We start from the raw sequence: 20531 nt of genomic DNA, 5'->3' as shown, positions 1-20531 counted from the left end.
CATATCTTAAGGACTGAGGAATAGAATACCCCTTTTCTTAGGAGTTGGCTTCGGAGGTGGTTCGGAAATAGTCCAAGCATTCTCATTGCACAGGATATTATTCAATAGGATCTCAGCTTGTTCCACAGTTTGTTCCGTGAAAACACAACCAGCACAACTATCTAGGTGGTCCCTAGAAGCATCTGTTAGTCCATTATAGAAGATATCAAGTATTTCATTCTTCTCAAGAGGGTGATCAGGCAAAGCATTCAGCAGCTGGACAAGCCTCCCCCAAGATTGTGGGAGACTCTCTTCTTCAACTTGCACAAAGTTATATATTTCCTGCAAGGCAGCTTGTTTCTTGTGGGTAGGAAAATATTTCTCAGAGAAGTACTAGATCATATCCTGGGGACTACGCACACAACCAGGAGCAAGAGAAGTGAACCAAGTCTTAGCATCACCCTTTAGCGAAAGGAAACAGCTTAAGGATGTAGTAGTGGCGAATCTTTTCCTCGCTCGTGAATAGGGTGGCTATATCGTGCATCTTAGTAAGATGTGCTACAACCGTTTCAGACTCATAACCATGAAAAGGATCAGATTCGACCAGAGTGATTAACTCAGGGTCGACAGAGAATTCATAATCCTTATCGGTCACAAAGATAGGCGAAGTAGCAAACTTCGGGTCGTATTTCATCCTAGTGTTCAGAGATCTCTCAAGATCATAACTATCCTTACAAGCGTTCAGAGATCTCTCAAGATCATAACTATCCTTACAAGCAAGAAAGTCCTCAACTATCTCTCCCTCCATAACATAACCCTCAGGTATATCACGCAATTCATATCTAGGAGAGCTAGTTCTAACAAGTGAAATAGCAGGTTCTACTTCAATAATCTCAACCGTCTCAGAAATATCATCACATTCAGCAGCAACTCTAGCAATTTGTGCATCAATGAATGCACCTAGTGGCAAAGCAGTATCAAGCAAAGCATCATCATAAGCATCATGGATAGCAGAAGTAGCATCATCAAGCATAGGCGACATATCAGAATTTCTAGCAGGAGGTGGTGTCGCAAACTTACTCATAACTGAAGGTGAATCAAGTGCAGAGCTAGATGGCAGTTCCTTACCTGTCCTCGTAGTTGAGAGCAAGACTTTAGTTTTTGGATCTCTCGGATTCCTCATAGTGATCAACACACGTAAATCCCAAGTGACTCATAGAATAGTGCTAGGCCTCCCCAGCAACGGCGCTAGAAAATAGTCTTGATAACCCACAAGTATAGGGGATCGCAACAGTTTTCGAGGGTAGAGTATTCAACCAAAATTTGTTGATTCGACACACGGGGAAGCAAAAGAATATTCTCGAGTATTAGCAGTCGAGTTGTCAATTCAACCACACCTGAAAGACTTAGTATCTGCAGCAAAGTATCAGTAGCAAAGTAGTGTGAGAGCAACAGCACCAACGGTAACAGTAGCAACAGTGACAGCAGTAGCAGTAACAGTAGCAGAAGTGACAGCAGTAGCGGCAAAGTAACATAGCAAGGACTAGTAGGAAAAGCTCGTAGGCATTGGATCGGTGATGGATAATTATGCCGGATGACATTCATCATGCAACAGTTATAACAAGGGGAGATATGTAACTAGCTCCAGATAGTCAATGTAATGTAGGCATGCATTCCGTATATACTCATACGTGCTTATGAAAAGAACTTGCATGACATCTATTGTCCATCCCTCCCTCGGCAGCGGGGTCCTAATGGAAACCACGGGATATTAAGGTTCTCCTTATAATAGAGAACCGGAACAAGGCATTAGCACTTAGTGAATACATGAACTCCTCATTCCTCATACTATGGTCATCTCCGGAAGTGGTTCTGGCTATTGTCACTTCGGGGTTGCCGGGTCATAACACATAGTAGGTGACTACAACTTGCAAGATAGGATGAAGAACACACATATATTGACGAGAACATAATAGGTTCAGATCTGAAATCATGGCACTCGGGCCCTTGTGACAAGCATTAAGTATGGCAAGTAGTAGCAACATCAATTTCAGAACATAGTGGATACTAGGGATCAATCCCCATCAAAACTAACTCGATTACATGATAGATCTCATCTAACCCATCACCGTCCAACAAGGCTATGATGAGATTACTCACGAACGGTGAAGAGCATCATGGAATTGGCGATGAAGGAAGGTTGGTGATGACGACGGCGACGATCTCCCCTTTCCAGAGCCCAAAACGGACTCCAGATCTGCCATCCAGAGGAAGAACAGGTGGTGGCGCCGCCTCCGTATCGTAAAACACGATGAACTCTCCTCCTTCATTTTTTTCCGAACGAAAGGGACTAAATAGAGCTGCAATTGAAGGCGGCGGAGCCCTGAGGGCCCCACAAGCCTGCTAGGCGTGGAGAGGGGCCCCGCGCCTCCTGGGCTTGTGGGCTCCTTGCTCCACTCCTCCGGTTGATTTTTGCGCCAGTATTTTTTATATATTCCACAAAAAATCATCATAAAATTGCACGTCATTCCGAGAACTTTTATTTCTGCGCAAAAACAACACCATGGCAATTCTGCTGAAAACAGCGTTAGTCTGGGTTAGTTCCATTCAAATCATGCAAATTAGAGTCCAAAACAAGGGCAAAAGAGTTTGGAAAAGTAGATACGATGGAGACGTATCAACAACAGCCTCTTGAGCAACATATGCAGGAAAAGAAAAAAAAATATGCGCTCTCGGCAATTGATCCCTCGCCGCGGGGGAAACGGGCAAGAGCTCTAGTGACTGCGCTACACATACGGTTGCTGCCCTCTCCCAGGCCTTGCGCTACTTGAGCAAAACCTGCTCTGTGTTAAACATTGTATAGTTAGGATACGGTGATGTATAAACCGTGTCCAGCTCTTTGTAAACCGGTAGGTCTAGAGATAAGATCCCATGGTTGTTAGATTACTTGGAGATCAATCCTAGACCTAACCAACTTGCGTAATCTCGGCATTGTGCCCCCATATAACACGAACGCGTCCCTGCAGCCATTGCATACGCTTAACCTATTGTTTCTCACATGGTATACAGAGCTAGTCTCTTCCAATACATCTAGTCGCCGCCATGTCCACCTCCTCCTGTGCGATCACCATGGCCTCTCCCTCCATTGCCTCCCTCGGCCACACCATCACAGAGAAGTTAACAAGAGAGAACTTTCTTGTATGGAGAGCCCAAGTCCTGCCGCACGTCCGTGCCGCTGGTATGATGGGGTTCCTTGACGGATCAAACAAGGAACCCAGCGCCGAGCTTCTTCTGGAAAGAGAAGCTGCTGGCAAGAAGGAGATCGTCGCTACTCCCAACCCCGAACATGCCGTTTGGGTGACCCAGGACCAGCAGGTACTAACTTTTCTGCTGGCATCCCTCTCTTGCGACGTACTGATGCAGGTCAGTAACTGCGAGACTGCTGCCGAGGCGTGGAAGGAGCTTCTTCAGAGCTTCTCATCGCAGTCAAGGGCGCGCATCATCCAACTCCGCTCACAGATCGCCTCCACTCGCAAAGGTGATCTCTCCGCCGCTGCTTACTTCACCAGGATGAAGGGGCTCACTGATGAACTTGTTGCTGCTGGAAAACCCCTTAATGAGGACGACGTGGTGTCGCACATCCTCCAAGGGCTGATGCATGAATCCGAGTACAACGGGTTCGTTTCTGCTATCTCAACTCGCACCATCACTGATCAACCGATCGGTCTTGGAGAGTTGTACTCCCTGCTGCTTGCTGCAGAGGGACGGATCACTACCCAGACTGCCTCCTACACGGCTAATATGGCTGCTAAGGGAGGTGGCCGGGGTGGCTACGGTCGTTCTGGGAACGGCAATGGTGGTCCCCGTGGCTTCAACAACAACAACACGGGTGGCCGCTTCTTCGACAACTCAGGCAATGGTGGCGGGCGTGGCGACCGTGGTGGTAAACGCGGCAACAACAACCGGGAGAATTGCCAGATCTGCAAAGAAAGCGGGCACGGTGCGTGGCGCTGTAACAAGCGCTTCGATCGTAGCTTCAACAACAATGTGCGTCACCCGGCTGGCTGTGGAGGTGGGGGTGGAAACAAATCTGCCAATGCTGCCCAAACCTCGGGATCCTATGGAGTGGATACCAACTCGTATCTGGACACTGGCGCAACAGATCATGTCACCGGCGAGCTTGAGAAGCTAGCTGTTCGGGATCGCTACACCAGGACGGATCAAATCTACACTGCAAGTGGTCAAGGTATGGACATTGCTCATATTGGTCACTCTGTTTTGTCTACTCCCCATGGGTCCCTACACTTAAACAATATCCTCCATGCACCTCTAGCTGACAAAAGTCTTCTCTCTGCTCACAAATTTATCAATGATAATTATGCCTTTCTTGAAGTTTACCCTGAAATTGTTTTTGTCAAGGATCGGGACACTCGGAGAACAATCCTTCAACGCAAGAGTAAAAACGCGTGTTTCCAATTTCTGGTCGCCATGATCCTCCACATCGACAAGCACTTGGTGTGACCAAACCCTCCACTTCAAGATGGCATAAGCGTCTAGGGCATCCGGCTTTGCGTGTTGTCCAGAAAATTCTTAGAGATTTTTGTCTTCCTATGTCCGATAAAAAGGATCACCTGTTAGTTTGTGATTCATGTCAAATGGCCAAGAGCCACCAACTCCCTTATACTCGTTCCACTAGTGAGTCCAAAGCTCCTTTAGAGCTTGTTTTTTCTGATGTGTGGGGGCCTAGACCCCTTTCTGTAGGAAAGCAAAAGTACTATGTTAGCTTCATTGATGATTTCAGCAAGTTTACCTGGATTTATTTACTCAAGCATAAATCTGATGTGTTTGCCAAGTTTCATCTTTTTCAGCAACACGTTGAGCGTCTCTTTGATCGAAAGATCCTTGCTATGCAAACAGATTGGGGTGGTGAATACCAAAAACTCAATGTGTTCTTTGAAAATATTGGCATCACCCACCATGTCTCCTGCCCCCATGCTCATCAACGGAATGGCTCTGCTGAAAGAAAACATCGCCACATTGTCGAAGTTGGGTTATCCCTCCTTGCCCATGCTTTTATGCCCCTCAAGTTTTGGGATGAAGCTTTCCTTACCGCCGTCTACCTTATTAATCGCACACCTAGTAGGGTCATCCATAATCAATCCCCTCTTGAGCGTCTTTTTCATACAAAACCCAACTACACATTTTTACGCATTTTTGGGTGTGCTGTCTGGCCCAACTTACGTCCCTTCAACAAACACAAGCTTGAGTTTCGCTCCAAACAATGTGTCTTCCTAGGGTACAGCACCATGCACAAAGGGTATAAGTGCCTTGATGTTACTTCTGGTCGAGTCTACATCTCTCGTGACGTCGTATTTGATGAGCAAGTTTTCCCTTTTGCTACACTCCATCCTAATGCCGGTGAACAACTTCGTAAAGAGCTTGTTTTACTTCCCTCCCACCTCCTCCCATCGCCACAATTCCTCGCTAGGGGGGTAGATAATGCTGATGCCCACATGACAATGTCTCATACTACTAACCCTGATGCTCCGGCAGATTCTAGTGTGCAGGATGATTTTGCAGGAAACAGTGCAACGGGGCATGATTTTATGCTCTCAGCAGATCCCGGTGCCCCGCAGAAGATCCCGCCCCGGATTCAGTTCCAGATCCGGGCCAGCCTGCGCCTGATTTCGTTCCAGCCTCGGGGGCCGCAACTCCTGGCGTTGACACGGCCAGCAGATTCTCCCACGGTCGGGGGACTCCACACGAGGCAGGGCCAGGCGGGCCCCCTCCCGGTCGGCCGAACACGGCGCCTGATTCGACGGTTCCCGCGTCGCCCCCACCCCCGTGTGGCTCGGGCGCTCCAGTGTCGGTTTCCGCGTCGGCTCCACCCCCACGTGGCCCGGCCGCTCCCGCGTCACCAGCAGTCTCTGCATGTGCGCCTTGGGATCGCCTCCTGTCTGCTGCACCCCCCGCCACGCCTGTCGGGTCGTCCGATACGGATGCAGCCGACAACCCTGCCGGCTCGGATGCGTCACGTTCGCTCCAGGACTCCTTCGACGAATCCCCTGTCTTGACTACAGTAACGCGTCTTCCGCTACAGCTTGATCGTCCTACACCTCCTCCGCCTGCTCGAGCGCACACACGTGCCCAGGGAGGTATTCTCAAACCTAAGGTATATACTGATGGCTGTGTACGTTGGGGCTCGTTCTGTTCCACAGGTGAACCACAAAGCCTTGCTGAAGCTCTTGGTGATACCCGATGGAAAGCTGCTATGGATGAGGAATTTGCTGCTCTCATCAAAAACCAGACATGGCGTCTTGTTCCTCCTGCTGTAGGCCAGAATATCATTGACTGTAACTGGGTCTATAAAGTTAAACGCAAATCTGATGGCACTATAGACAGGTATAAGGCACATCTTGTTGCTAAGGGTTTTAAGCAACGCTATGGCTTGGATTACGAGGATACGTTTAGCCCTGTTGTCAAGGCTTCCACTATTAGGTTAATTATGTCAATAGTTGTATCTCGTAATTGGTGCATGCGACAGCTAGATGTGAAGAATGCGTTCTTGCATGGCGTTCTGGAAGAGGAAGTATTTATGCGGCAACCTCCTGGGTATGAGCATCCTCACTCACCTCGCTATGTTTGCAAACTTGATAAAGCATTGTATGGTCTAAAACAAGCACCTAGAGCCTGGTATTCTCGTTTGTCCTTCAAATTGCAATCTCTAGGGTTTGTTCCATCCAAGGGGGGTACATCACTCTTCTTTTATCATAACCATGGAGTAACTATTTTTATGCTGATCTATGATGATGATATAGTTGTAACTAGCTCATCAAGTCAAGCAGTTGAAGCTCTTCTTAAAGACTTGAGAAAATATTTTGCTCTCAAAGACCTAGGTGATCTACACTTCTTCCTTGGCATTGAGGTTAAAAAGGTACCCAGTGGGATCATGCTGTCACAAGGAAAGTATGTGCAGGAAATACTCCAGCGAATAGGTATGAAAGGGTGCAAACCTTCTTCTACACCTTTATCTACATCTGAAAAATTGTCTGTCCATGATGGGGAAGTACTTGGAGCAGAAGACTCCACCAAATATAGAAGTATTGTAGGAGCATTGCAGTATTTGACGTTAACTAGACCAGATATCTCTTATTCAGTAAATAAGGTATGTCAGTTCTTGCATGCTCCTAGTACTACACACTGGACAACAGTAAAGAGGATAGTGAGGTATTTGCAAGGGACAAGGAGTCATGGACTCAAGATCAGTAGGTCAGATTCAATGCTTGTAAGTGCTTTTTCTGATGCAGATTGGGCAGGATGCCCAGATGATAGAAGGTCTACAGGAGGCTTTGCAGTATTTCTTGGAGGAAATCTAGTATCATGGAGTGCTCGTAAACAACAGCCCACGATCTCTAGATCGAGCACCGAAGCAGAATATAAAGCTCTAGCCAATGCCACTGCCGAAGTTATTTGGGTTCAGGGTTCAGAACATGTTGAATGAACTTGGGATACGTCATCCAAAGGCAGCCTCCCTTTGGTGTGATTATCTTGGTGCTACATACTTAGCTGCTAATCCAGTTTTTCATGCCAGGACTAAGCATATTGAGATTGACTATCACTTTGTTCGAGAACGTGTTGCTGACAAGCTGCTGAATATTAGGTTTATACCTACAGGTGATCAAGTTGCTGATGGCTTTACTAAACCGCTTACTCTTAGGCAGCTAGAAGCATTTCGACACAATCTCAACCTAGATAGTTGTGATTGAGGGGGAGTGTTAAACATTGTATAGTTAGGATACGGTGATGTATAAACCGTGTCCAGCTCTTTGTAAACCGGTAGGTCTAGAGATAAGATCCCATGGTTGTTAGATTACTTGGAGATCAATCCTAGACCTAACCAACTTGTGTAATCTCGGCATTGTGCCCCCATATAACACGAACGCGTCCATGCACCCATTGCATACGCTTAACCTATCGTTTCTCACACTCTGAACAGCTGCAAGGCGTTGTTGCGGAGGTTGCTCGAACACGAGCTCAGGCTCGTCTCGGGCGTGGTCATTCAAGATCGGTGTCATGCATCACATGGCAGACTAATGATTCAAGATACAGTTGTGGAACAATTGATCGCAGTGATTTACAAGGATTGTGTTTGAAATAGCTGTTACAAGGCTGGTCTACCAAAACTCAAAAAATTATTCTTGAAAAATGCATCTATCAACCTTTTTATATTAACCTAGAACTGCGCATGACGAGTCTGCACGCACCGATATCGACGGCCCGAGAACCATTGAAAGGAATGGGTGTGCTTGCTCAACATCCGCAGTCACCTGTCTGACCGGGAACCTATGTCATTTTCAGCAAATGAAATTCTAGTCAGAGCGTTTTTCTGAAGACAAATTCACATCATCGGAACAAACATTCGTCTAAGTGTTTCATGTGGGCGTGTCCCCAACTCCCCATTGTCTGGGAGTAATACAAATATGCATTGAAAATACAGTGATCTGGCTTTGCATGCTCTCCTAATATATCTCTACTATTAAGCAGGATCGAACGTCGTGATGGTTCAACCTACCGATCTTTCGACCTCCCAGCGATCCCACCTCGTCCCCGAACAAAAAAAACGAAACGACCTCGCAACCCCAGATCTCTCTCCCCCACCCCTCCCTCGCAACCACCCCCTCTCCCCTGTCGGTCTCCATCCCCACATCTCTCTCCCCCACCCCCTCCCTCGCAACCACCCCCTCTCCCCCAAGACCCGGCGCCGCCTCCTTGTCCGTCGGAGTGCCCGCGCCGCTCGGGTCGTCGACGGCGAGAGTTCTACGAGCAGCACCCGCCCCGCGAGCTCCGCTCCCGCGCCGCTCGGGTCGTCGACGGCAATAGTTCTGCGAGCAGCACCCGCCCCGCGAGCTTGCGTCCGCCCCCGTGCCGCTCGGTGCCGGCCCCGCTCCCGTGCCGCTCGGTGCCGGCCCCGCTCCTGCGCCGCTCGGGTCGTCGACGGCAAGAGTTCTGCGAGCAGCACCCGCCCCGCGAGCTTGCGGCCGCCCCCGTGCCGCTCGGTGCCGGCCCCGCTCCCGCGCCGCTCGGGTCGTCGACGGCGAGAGTTCTGTGAGCAGCACCCGCCCCGCTGTTGGAATTATGCCCTAGAGGCAATAATAAATATAGTTATTATTATAATTCCTGTATCAAGATAATCGTTTATTATCCATGCTATAATTGTATTGAATAAAGACTCATTTACATGTGTGGATACATAGACAAAACACCGTCCCTAGCAAGCCTCTAGTTGGCTAGCCAGTTGATCAAAGATAGTCAGTGTCTTCTGATTATGAACAAGGTGTTATTGCTTGATAACTGGATCACGTCATTAGGAGAATCACGTGATGGACTAGACCCAAACTAATAGACATAGCATGTTGATCGTGTCATTTTGTTGCTACTGTTTTCTGCGTGTCAAGTATTTATTCCTATGACCATGAGATCATATAACTCACTGACACCGGAGGAATACTTTGTGTGTATCAAACGTCGCAACGTAACTGGGTGACTATAAAGATGCTCTACAGGTGTCTCCGAAGGTGTTAGTTGAGTTAGTATGGATCAAGACTGGGATTTGTCACTCCGTGTGACGGAGAGGTATCTCGGGGCCCACTCGGTAATACAACATCACACACAAGCCTTGCAAGCAATGTGACTTAGTGTAAGTTGCGGGATCTTGTATTACGGAACGAGTAAAGAGACTTGCCGGTAAACGAGATTGAAATAGGTATGCGGATACTGACGATCAAATCTCGGGCAAGTAACATACCGAAGGACAAAGGGAATGACATACGGGGTTATATGAATCCTTGGCACTGAGGTTCAAACGATAAGATCTTCGTAGAATATGTAGGATCCAATATGGGCATCCAGGTCCCGCTATTGGATATTGACCGAGGAGTCTCTCGGGTCATGTCTACATAGTTCTCGAACCCGTAGGGTCTGCACACTTAAGGTTCGACGTTGTTTTATGCGTATTTGAGTTATATGGTTGGTTACCGAATGTTGTTTGGAGTCCCGGATGAGATCACGGACGTCACGAGGGTTTCCGAAATGGTCCGGAAACGAAGATTGATATATAGGATGACCTCATTTGATTACCGGAAGGTTTTCGGAGTTACCGGGAATGTACCGGGAATGACGAATGGGTTCCGGGAGTTCACCGGGGGGGGGGCAACCCACCCCGGGGAAGCCCATAGGCCTTGAGGGTGGCGCACCAGCCCTTAGTGGGCTGGTGGGACAGCCCAAAAGGGCTCTATGCGCCAAGAAGAGAAAATCAAGAGGAAAAAAAGAGGAGGTGGGAAGGAAGGGAAGGACTCCCTCCCACCAAACCAAGTCCAACTCGGTTTGGGGGGGAGTCTTCCCCCCTTGGCTCGGTCGACCCCCTTGGGGCTCCTTGAGCCCCAAGGCAAGGTCCCCTCCCTCCCACCTATATATACGGAGGTTTTAGGGCTGATTTGAGACGACTTTTCCACGGCAGCCCGACCACATACCTCCACGGTTTTTCCTCTAGATCGCGTTTCTGCGGAGCTCGGGCGGAGCCCTGCTGAGACAAGGTCATCACCAACCTCCGGAGCACCATCACGCTGCCGGAGAACTCTTCTACCTCTCCGTCTCTCTTGCTGGATCAAGAAGGCCGAGATCATCGTCGAGCTGTACGTGTGCTGAACGCGGAGGTGTCGTCCGTTCGGTACTAGATCGTGGGACTGATCGCGGGATTGTTCGCGGGGCGGATCGAGGGACGTGAGGACGTTCCACTAAATCAACCGCGTTCACTAACGCTTCTGCTGTACGATCTACAAGGGTACGTAGATCACTCATCCCCTCTCGTAGATGGACATCACCATGATAGGTCTTCATGCGCGTAGGAAAATTGTTGTTTCCCATGCGACGTTCCCCAACAGTGGCATCATGAGCTAGGTTCATGCGTAGATGTCTTCTCGAGTAGAACACAAAAGTTTTTGTGGGCGGTGATGTGCGTTTTGCTGCCCTCCTTAGTCTTTTCTTGATTCCTTGGTATTGTTGGATTGAAGCGGCTTGGACCGACATTACTCGTACGCTTTCGAGAGACTGGTTTCATCGTTACGAGTAACCCCGTTGCTCAAAGATGACTGGCAAGTGTCGGTTTCTCCAACTTTAGTTGAATTGGATTTGACCGAGGAGGTCCTTGGATGAGGTTAAATAGCAACTCATATATCTCCGTTGTGGTGTTTGCGTAAGTAAGATGCGATCCTACTAGATACCCTTGGTCACCACATAAAACATGCAACAACAAAATTAGAGGACGTCTAACTTGTTTTTGCAGGGTATGCTTGTGATGTGATATGGCCAACGATGTGATGTGATATATTGGATGTATGAGATGATCATGTTGTAATAGAAAATATCGACTTGCACGTCGATGGTACGGCAACCGGCAGGAGCCATAGGGTTGTCTTTATACTAACGTTTGTGCTTGCAGATGCGTTTACTATTTTGCTAGGATGTAGCTTTAGTAGTAATAGCATGAATAGCACGACAACCCCGATGGCAACACGTTGATGGATGATCATGGTGTGGCGCCGGTGACAAGAAGATCGTGCCGGTGCTTTAGTGATGGAGATCAAGAAGCACGTGATGATGGCCATATCATGTCACTTATGAATTGCATGTGATGTTAATCCTTTTATGCACCTTATTTTGCTTAGAACGACGGTAGCATTATGAGGTGATCTCTCACTAAAATTTCAAGACGAAATTGTGTTCTCCCCGACTGTGCACCGTTGCTACAGTTCGTCGTTTCGAGACACCACGTGATGATCGGGTGTGATAGACTCAACGTTCACATACAACGGGTGCAAAACAGTTGCGCACGCGGAACACTTGGGTTAAGCTTGACGAGCCTAGCATGTGCAGACATGGCCTCGGAACACATGAGACCGAAAGGTCGATCATGAATCATATAGATGATATGATTAGCATAGGGATGCTTACCACTGAAACTATACTCAACTCACGTGATGATCGGACTTGAGATAGTGTAGGTGGATCATGAACCACTCAAATGACTAGAGAGATGTACTTTTTGAGTGGGAGTTTAGCAAATAATTTGATTAAGTTGAACTCTAATTATCTTGAACATAGTCTAAGTCCACTTTATATATATTTGTGTTGTAGATCATGGCTCACGCGACAGTCATCCTGAATTTTAATACGTTCCTAGAGAAAGCTAAGTTGAAAGATGATGGAAGCAACTTTGTAGACTGGGCTCGTAATCTTAAGCTAATCTTACAAGCTGGGAAGAAGGACTATGTCCTTAATGCTGCTCTAGGAGATGAACCACCCGCTACGGCTGATCAGGATGTTAAGAACGCTTGGTTAGCACGTAAGGAGGACTACTCAATAGTTCAATGTGCAGTCTTGTATGGCTTAGAACTGGGACTTCAACGTCGCTTTGAGCGTCATGGAGCATTTGAGATGTTCCAGGAGTTGAAGTTTATCTTTCAGAAGAACGCCCGGATCGAGAGGTATGAGACCTCCGATAAATTCTATGCTTGCAAGATGGAGGAAAACTCGTTTGTCAGTGAACATGTGCTCAAAATGTCTGGGTACTCAAACCGTCTAGCTGAGCTGGGGGTTGAACTCCCGCAAGAGGCTATCACTGACAGAATCCTTCAATTACTGCCGCCAAGCTATAAAGGCTTTGTGTTGAACTACAACATGCAAGGGATGAACAAGTCACCCGGCGAGTTGTTTGCGATGTTGAAAGTCGCAGAGTCTGAACTCCGTAAAGAGCATCAAGTGTTGATGGTGAATAAGACCACTAGTTTCAAGAGAAACGGCAAAGGCAAGAAGGGTAATTCGAAGAAGAGCGGCAAACCTGTTGCCAATCCGCCGAAGAAACCCAAAGCTGGACCTAAGCCTGAAACGGAGTGTTACTATTGCAAGGGTATGGGTCACTGGAAGCGCAATTGCCCCAAGTATCTCGCAGATAAGAAGGCGGCCAAAGAAAAATCAGGTATATTTGATATACATGTTATTGATGTGTACTTAACCGGCTCTCGTAGTAGTGCCTGGGTATTCGATACCGGTTCTGTTGCTCATATTTGCAACTCGAAACAGGAACTGCGGAATAGACGAAGGCTGGCGAAAGATGAAGTGACGATGCGCGTAGGAAATGGTTCCAAGGTTGATGCAATCGCCGTCGGCACAGTGTCACTTCAGTTACCGTCAGGATTAGTGATGAAGTTAAATCATTGTTATTTAGTGCCCGCGTTGAGCATGAACATTATATCTGGATCTTGTTTATTGCGAGACGGTTACTCTTTTAAGTCAGAGAATAATGGTTGTTCTATTTCTATGAGTAACATCTTTTATGGTCATGCTCCGAATGTGAGAGGATTGTTCATATTGAATCTTGATAGCGATACGCATATACATAACATTGAAACCAAAAGAGTTAGAGTTAACAATGATAGCACCATATTTTTGTGGCACTGCCGTTTAGGTCATATTGGTGTAAAGCGCATGAAGAAACTCCATGCTGATGGACTTTTGGAGTCACATGACTTTGATTCACTTGAAGAAATCATACATACCGATGTGTGTGGTCCGATGAGCGTGGAGGCACGCGGCGGATATTGTTATTTTCTCACCTTCATTGACGATTTAAGTAGATATGGTTATGTCTACTTGATGAAGCACAAGTCTGAAACATTTGAAAAGTTCAAGCAATTTCAGAGTGAAGTGGAAAAACATCGTAACAAGAAGATCAAGTTCCTACGGTCTGATCGTGGGGGTGAATATCTGAGTTTCGAGTTTGGTACTCACTTAAGACAATGTGGAATTGTTTCACAGTTAACACCGCCTGGAACACCACAGCGTAATGGTGTTTCCGAACGTCGTAATCGTACTCTATTAGAGATGGTGCGATCTATGATGTCTCTTACTGATTTGCCGTTATCGTTTTGGTGTTATGCATTAGAAACAGCTGCATTCACTTTAAATAGGGCACCATCAAAATCCGTTGAGACGACACCATACGAACTGTGGTATGGCAAAAGGCCAAATTTGTCGTTTCTTAAAGTTTGGGGATGTGATGCTTATGTCAAAAAGCTTCAGCCTGAAAAGCTGGAACCCAAAGCGGAAAAGTGCGTCTTCATAGGTTACCCAAAAGAGACAGTTGGGTACACCTTCTATCTCAAATCCGAGGGCAAAGTGTTTGTTGCTAAAAACAGAGCTTTTCTCGAGAAGGAGTTTCTCTCGAGAGAATTGAGTGGGAGGAAGATAGAACTTGACGAGGTTGTCGAACCTCTCATCCCTCTGGATGGTGGCGCAGGGCAAGGGGAAACCTCTGTCGTTGCGACGCCGGTTGAGGAGGAAGTTAATGATGATGATCATGAAACTCCAGTTCAAGTTTCTGTCGAACCACGCAGGTCGACGAGATCACGTGCTGCTCCAGAGTGGTACGGTAATCCCGTCTTATCAATCATGTTGTTAGACAACAACGAACCTGCAAATTATGAAGAAGCAATGGTGGGCTCAGATTCCAACAAATGGCTAGAAGCCATGAAATCCGAGATAGGATCCATGTATGAGAACAAAGTGTGGACTTTGGAGGTACTACCTGAGGGTCGCAAGGCTATTCAGAACAAATGGATCTTTAAGAGGAAGACGGACGCTGACGGCAATGTGACCGTTTATAAAGCTCGACTTGTGGCAAAGGGTTTTTCACAAGTTCAAGGAATTGACTATGATGAGACATTCTCACCCGTAGCGATGCTTAAGTCCGTCAGAATCATGTTAGCAATAGCTGCATTTTTCGATTATGAAATCTGGCACATGGATGTCTAAACGGTGTTCCTTAACAGTTTCCTTAAGGAAGAGTTGTATATGATACAACCCGAAGGTTTTGTCGATCCTAAGAATGCTAACAAGGTGTGCAAGCTCCAGTGATCCATTTATGGACTGGTGCAAGCATCTCGGAGTTGGAACAAACGCTTTGATGAGGTGATCAAAGCATTTGGGTTTATACAAGTGGTTGGAGAATCTTGTATTTACAAGAAAGTGAGTGGGAGCTCTGTGGCGTTTCTAATATTATATGTGGATGACATATTACTGATTGGAAACAACGTAGAGTTTTTGGAGAGCATAAAAGGTTACTTGAATAAAAGTTTCTCTATGAAGGACCTAGGAGAAGCTGCTTACATTCTAGGCATTAAGATCTATAGGGATAGATCAAAACGCCTGATAGGACTTTCACAAAGCACATACCTTGATAAAGTTTTGAAGAGGTTCAAAATGGAACAGTCCAAGAAAGGGTTCTTGCCAGTTCTACAAGGTACGAGATTGAGTAAGACTCAGTGCCCAGCAACTGATGAAGATAGAGAGCATATGCGCTCCGTCCCCTATGCTTCAGCCATAGGTTCTATCATGTATGCAATGCTATGCACTAGACCGGATGTTAGCCTGGCCAGTATGGCAGGTAGGTTCCAGAGTTATCCAGGAGTGGATCACTGGACAGCGGTCAAGAATATCCTGAAGTACCTGAAAAGGACTAAGGAGATGTTTCTCGTGTATGGAGGTGACGAAGAGCTCGCCGTAAAAGGTTACGTCGATGCAAGCTTTGACACAGATCCGGATGACTCTAAGTCGCAAACCGGATACGTATTTATTCTTAATGGGGGTGCGGTAAGCTGGTGCAGTTCCAAGCAAAGCGTCGTAGCAGATTCTACATGTGAAGCGGAGTACATGGCTTCCTCGGAGGCGGCTAAGGAGGGTGTCTGGATGAAGCATTTCATGACGGATCTTGGAGTGGTGCCAAGCGCACTGAATCCAATAACCTTGTTCTGTGATAACACGGGTGCCATTGCCTTAGCAAAGGAACCACGGTTTCACAAGAAGACCAGACACATCAAACGACGCTTCAAGCTCATCCGCGACTACGTCGAGGGAGAGGACGTAAATATATGCAAGGTGCACACGGATCTGAATGTAGCAGACCCGCTGACTAAACCTCTTCCATGGCCAAAGCATGATCAACACTAGAACTGTATGGGTGTTAGATTTATTACAATGTAATTCACATGATGATGTCAGGGCTAGATTATTGACTCTAGTGCAAGTGGGTGTTAGATTATTGACTCTAGTGCAAGGCAAGGTCCCCTCCCTCCCACCTATATATACGGAGGTTTTAGGGCTGATTTGAGACGACTTTTCCACGGCAGCCCGACCACATACCTCCACGGTTTTTCCTCTAGATCGCGTTTCTGCGGAGCTCGGGCGGAGCCATGCTGAGACAAGGTCATCACCAACCTCCGGAGCACCGTCACGCTGCCGGAGAACTCTTCTACCTCTCTGTCTCTCTTGCTGGATCAAGAAGGCCGAAATCATCGTCGAGCTGTACGTGTGCTGAACGCGGAGGTGCCGTCCGTTCGGTACTAGATCGTGGGACTGATCGCGGGATTGTTCGCGGGGCGGATCGAGGGACGTGAGGACGTTCCACTACATCAACCGCGTTCACTAACGCTTCTGCTGTACGATCTACAAGGGTACGTAGATCACTCATCCCCTCTCGTAGATGGACATCACCATGATAGGTCTTCGTGCGCGTAGGAAAATTTTTGTTTCCCATGCGACGTTGCCCAACACCCGCGAGCTTGCGGCCACCCCCGTGCCGCTCGGTGCCGGCCCCGCTCCCGTGCCGCTCGGTGCCGGCCCCGCTCCCGTGCCGCTCGGGTCGTCGCCGCCTCTCTCGCCGTCGACGAGTCACTGTGGCGGCGTCGGTGGCGGCCAGGCACCTCGTCCGCGTCCCACCATGCCGGAGCCCACCAAGCCCCTCTCCCCCACCCAAGCCGCGGCCTCTACCTCGGCTCCGCCTCCTCGCCATCGTCATCTCCACCCTCGTCCACCTCCTCTCCCCGCCACCTCAGCCAGCCCCCTCCCCGCGCTTCTCCGTCATCATAGACGCCGGCATGATTGTGTGCAAAGGGGACAAATGTTTGACTAATTAGATCAGTTTGTTAACTAGAGTGTATTATTGGGAATAAACACATATTTTGTCAGCACATGAAATTTGGGATGCATTAGAAGTCGTTGATGTTGTCGTTATATTTATTTTTCTTTAGAAAGTATACCTATTCTCTCACATGGTTACTGATATGCGATTTTTATTTGCCTCTTCTTGTGCTACAGGATGGAATTGGAACCAAACTTGGTAGTTTGAAATAATTCTCTATCGTAAGTTGGATATCTTAAATAGTAATTTATGAAATTACGTTTTCACCCTTATGATATGAACATCAGTGTTTCTTTTATTTTGTTTCATGGTAATGATCCGTTGGAAATGTTTTAGTGAATTGAGGAATCTGAGAACCCATAGTGATTTAACCCTAACCTATTAAATGGTTACATGGATGTTCATTCTTATAGGAATATCACCTCACCACCCTTCATCCTAATTCATAATGAAAATACTTGACCAATGTTTGATCTTGCACAACCAACTTTCCACTTTTATCACAAAGGTGAGAAGACTACCGAAGTGGTCAATGCTGACGTGAAGAAACTTGAAGCTGCCATGCATGGAAAGTCTCCACAAGTAATATCTTATTTTCATCTTTCCATCTTGCAGTGATAGTACACTCATGTTTCAATGATCTTGGCTATTGCAAAGTAAACAAGAATATACAAGCATGGCCAAGATAATCTGAATCGTGTAGGCTTGTTGCTAAACTAGCCACCGAAAGGCATAAGTGATTAATAACAAATCCATGTGTTGGTCTTCACTAAGTTTTGCTACTTTTGTTTAACTTTGTTGTTGTAGGAGCTGGCAAAACACTTCTACTTACTATTCATGAAAAATGTTGCATATTTATAAATTAACTATAGTGGGGAAGTATTACTTGTTCGGGATGAAAACCAAACTATTCTAGGGAAAACATCTGTAACATCTCACCGATTTTTTCATGGACTCAGGACACCTATTTCAATTGGTCTTCATTCAGCCGTTAAACATCCTTCAAGTATGCTTGTGAAAACCACAAGACCAATATCGATTATATGAATCTTGGAGTATATTGTTGGTTTCACAAGCGGGGATGACTACATGGGGAGGACAATATCAGCGAAGTGAGAATCGGCTAGCAGGGAGGACGGTAACCAGCTTGAAAACAGACTTCATCGATATAGATGCACTTATTCATATTTATTTTGTAAATAGTAATTATCCTTAAGAGGTTTTTATCTTTCAAATCGAAAATAATAAACCCAGTTCATATGCAATGAATACACACGAAATATCTGAATACTAATGAAGGCCATGTGTCTTTCTTGTTTCATGCACTCTATGCCCAGTTACCTAAGATCTTGTAATTCTGAATCAAATAGTTTGATTACACAAAGAATGATATTTGCTTTGCCAAAATCTTGTATTTCTGAACCGAGTTAATTTTGAATCAAATATTTTGTCTACTATTGTATATGTAATAAATAGAGCACAAAGAATGATATATTCTTTTTCACCATGTCTACCATTGATCTTTTTTCTGAAACTCATCATAGCTTTGTGTTGTAGTTTTAGTTCAGACTTCAAAGGGGGATAGAAATAAAAAAAAGTGTACTAGCTTCTCTCAATGGTATGGTATAAAATATGCACATTCGTGTGCTTGTGAAATTTAATTTTTTTATCACAGCCTTGCCATTAAGAGACGGGAAAAATATCCATTATAATGACGGTTGGCTATTAGAGAAAGAAGTAGTAAGAAAAATCAAACATCAAAATTGTTTTACAAGAATAGAGCCGGTCTTCATCTTAATAAAGACGGATGACTCAAATTTTGAGGACTAATTTATTTGTATCTATATATTTATATTTAGTTTGAGATTCTGCAAGCAGATAGCACACGGATCCTTCATGGATGAAACTTTTTTAAAGCATAAGTTTCTTTTTCAATGTGTTTGCAAAGCTAGCCTAATTCCATGGTTATCTGGGTTCTTTTTATCGATGCAGTTGAATTGACTCATGTCAAATTTTGGCAATGTAGGTCAATTTGCATCGTTATTTATTTGTTTTCCTAAGCTATTCAGTTTGTTTCAAAGTGATTGCAGAGCTAACCTAATTCCATATTTGTCGAGACCCATGCTCGAGGTCGCCGACAGGCCCCGTCGCGCAGCACTTGGGGACTCCACCTTCCCGCCCCCGTCTTCCACACTCAGCTGCTAGCAGCAACGACCATGACCATGGCTTCTCCTTGCCAGTGCTCCCCCTCCCCCTGGAGGCCTCCACCAGAGGTGCAAAACAAGCAGCGCCGACAGAAGGAGGTGGGTTCAAGGCTACGACGGACATGAGGTAGTTCACAACCTTTTTCTCACGTCATACATTGCTCCTTTTTGAAAAGAAAGAGACTGATCCGTAGATGGAAGAGAAATCAACATGAATTTTACGAGACAGTTAATGCCCCTCAGTTCCTTTGCTTAGTGTAATCGATTTTTACAGCGACATGGGATACCACGCATTCATAGTACTAGTGCATGGTATGCATTTGTCTAAGTTGATACAGGCGTTGGTGAATTTTTTAGTGTCTAATTAACTATGTTGACATTGGAGTTTGCAATCAAGATCAAATATGTCTGTGCAGTTAATAAATAGCAATCTAACGATTAGGGTTGAGTTTGCGTTTTGTTTCAGTGATGGTATCGTTGAGTTCGACGACTGGAGCAGGATTTAGCGTGATGCCCGTGGGTCGAATCGCAATTGCGTGTTGTTCATGGACTTATTGGCTGGTCATTTTGGGGGTATACGTTACTGTGTTGTGAGTGTTATGGTTTTGTGCATTCCATGCTTTTTAGGGTACACTCAGTGTTTATTAGCATCGAGTTAGATGGTAGACACGACATGAGAAATAAATCTAGAGGAACACATATCTTTTATTTGTGGGTCTTTATTTTCTTGAAAATGTCATTGTACTTCCAAGACCAATTCACATGTTAATTGTGATGGATTATGAAGTATCCATTGTCCCACTAGAAATTTCATTCATACTATGAAATACTGTATTTGCATTGCATTACGAAATATTGTATTTGCATTGCACAAACTTGTAGGTGGTGTAGTTTTAGCAGCATTCTTAGAAGAGAAGGTAGCTCGACCCAGAACTCAAGTTGCATCAGTGTATATGTTAATTGAGACATCATGGTTTACATTCAGAATTTCTCACACGAGAAAGTGTGTTACAAAATTGGAATCTATTTTCCCCCTTTATTTTAACCCATTCTTTCATGTTTCTTGTGGAGCTAGCTGTGATTTTGACATTGCTTTTGTTGTGGCCTGGTCCATGGTTTGCAGGTGCTGCTTCTATTGGTAGATCCCCTCCTTGGATTCTTGTTCGATCTGTGCCGGTTAACCACTGTTAGATTCGGTTGGTGTGCAGGTTAGCCAAAGAGTCTATCCCTTCTTTGTGTTATTGTTGGTGGAGACAAAGGTTGTATCCCCTGGTTGGATTTTTTGGCCTGTATATCCCATGATTGGGTTTTTGTGG

Source organism: Hordeum vulgare, chromosome 6H, assembly GCF_904849725.1.
Source record: "Hordeum vulgare subsp. vulgare chromosome 6H, MorexV3_pseudomolecules_assembly, whole genome shotgun sequence".
NCBI classification, from domain to species: domain Eukaryota; kingdom Viridiplantae; phylum Streptophyta; class Magnoliopsida; order Poales; family Poaceae; genus Hordeum; species Hordeum vulgare.
This window is presented reverse-complemented; position numbering follows the sequence as displayed.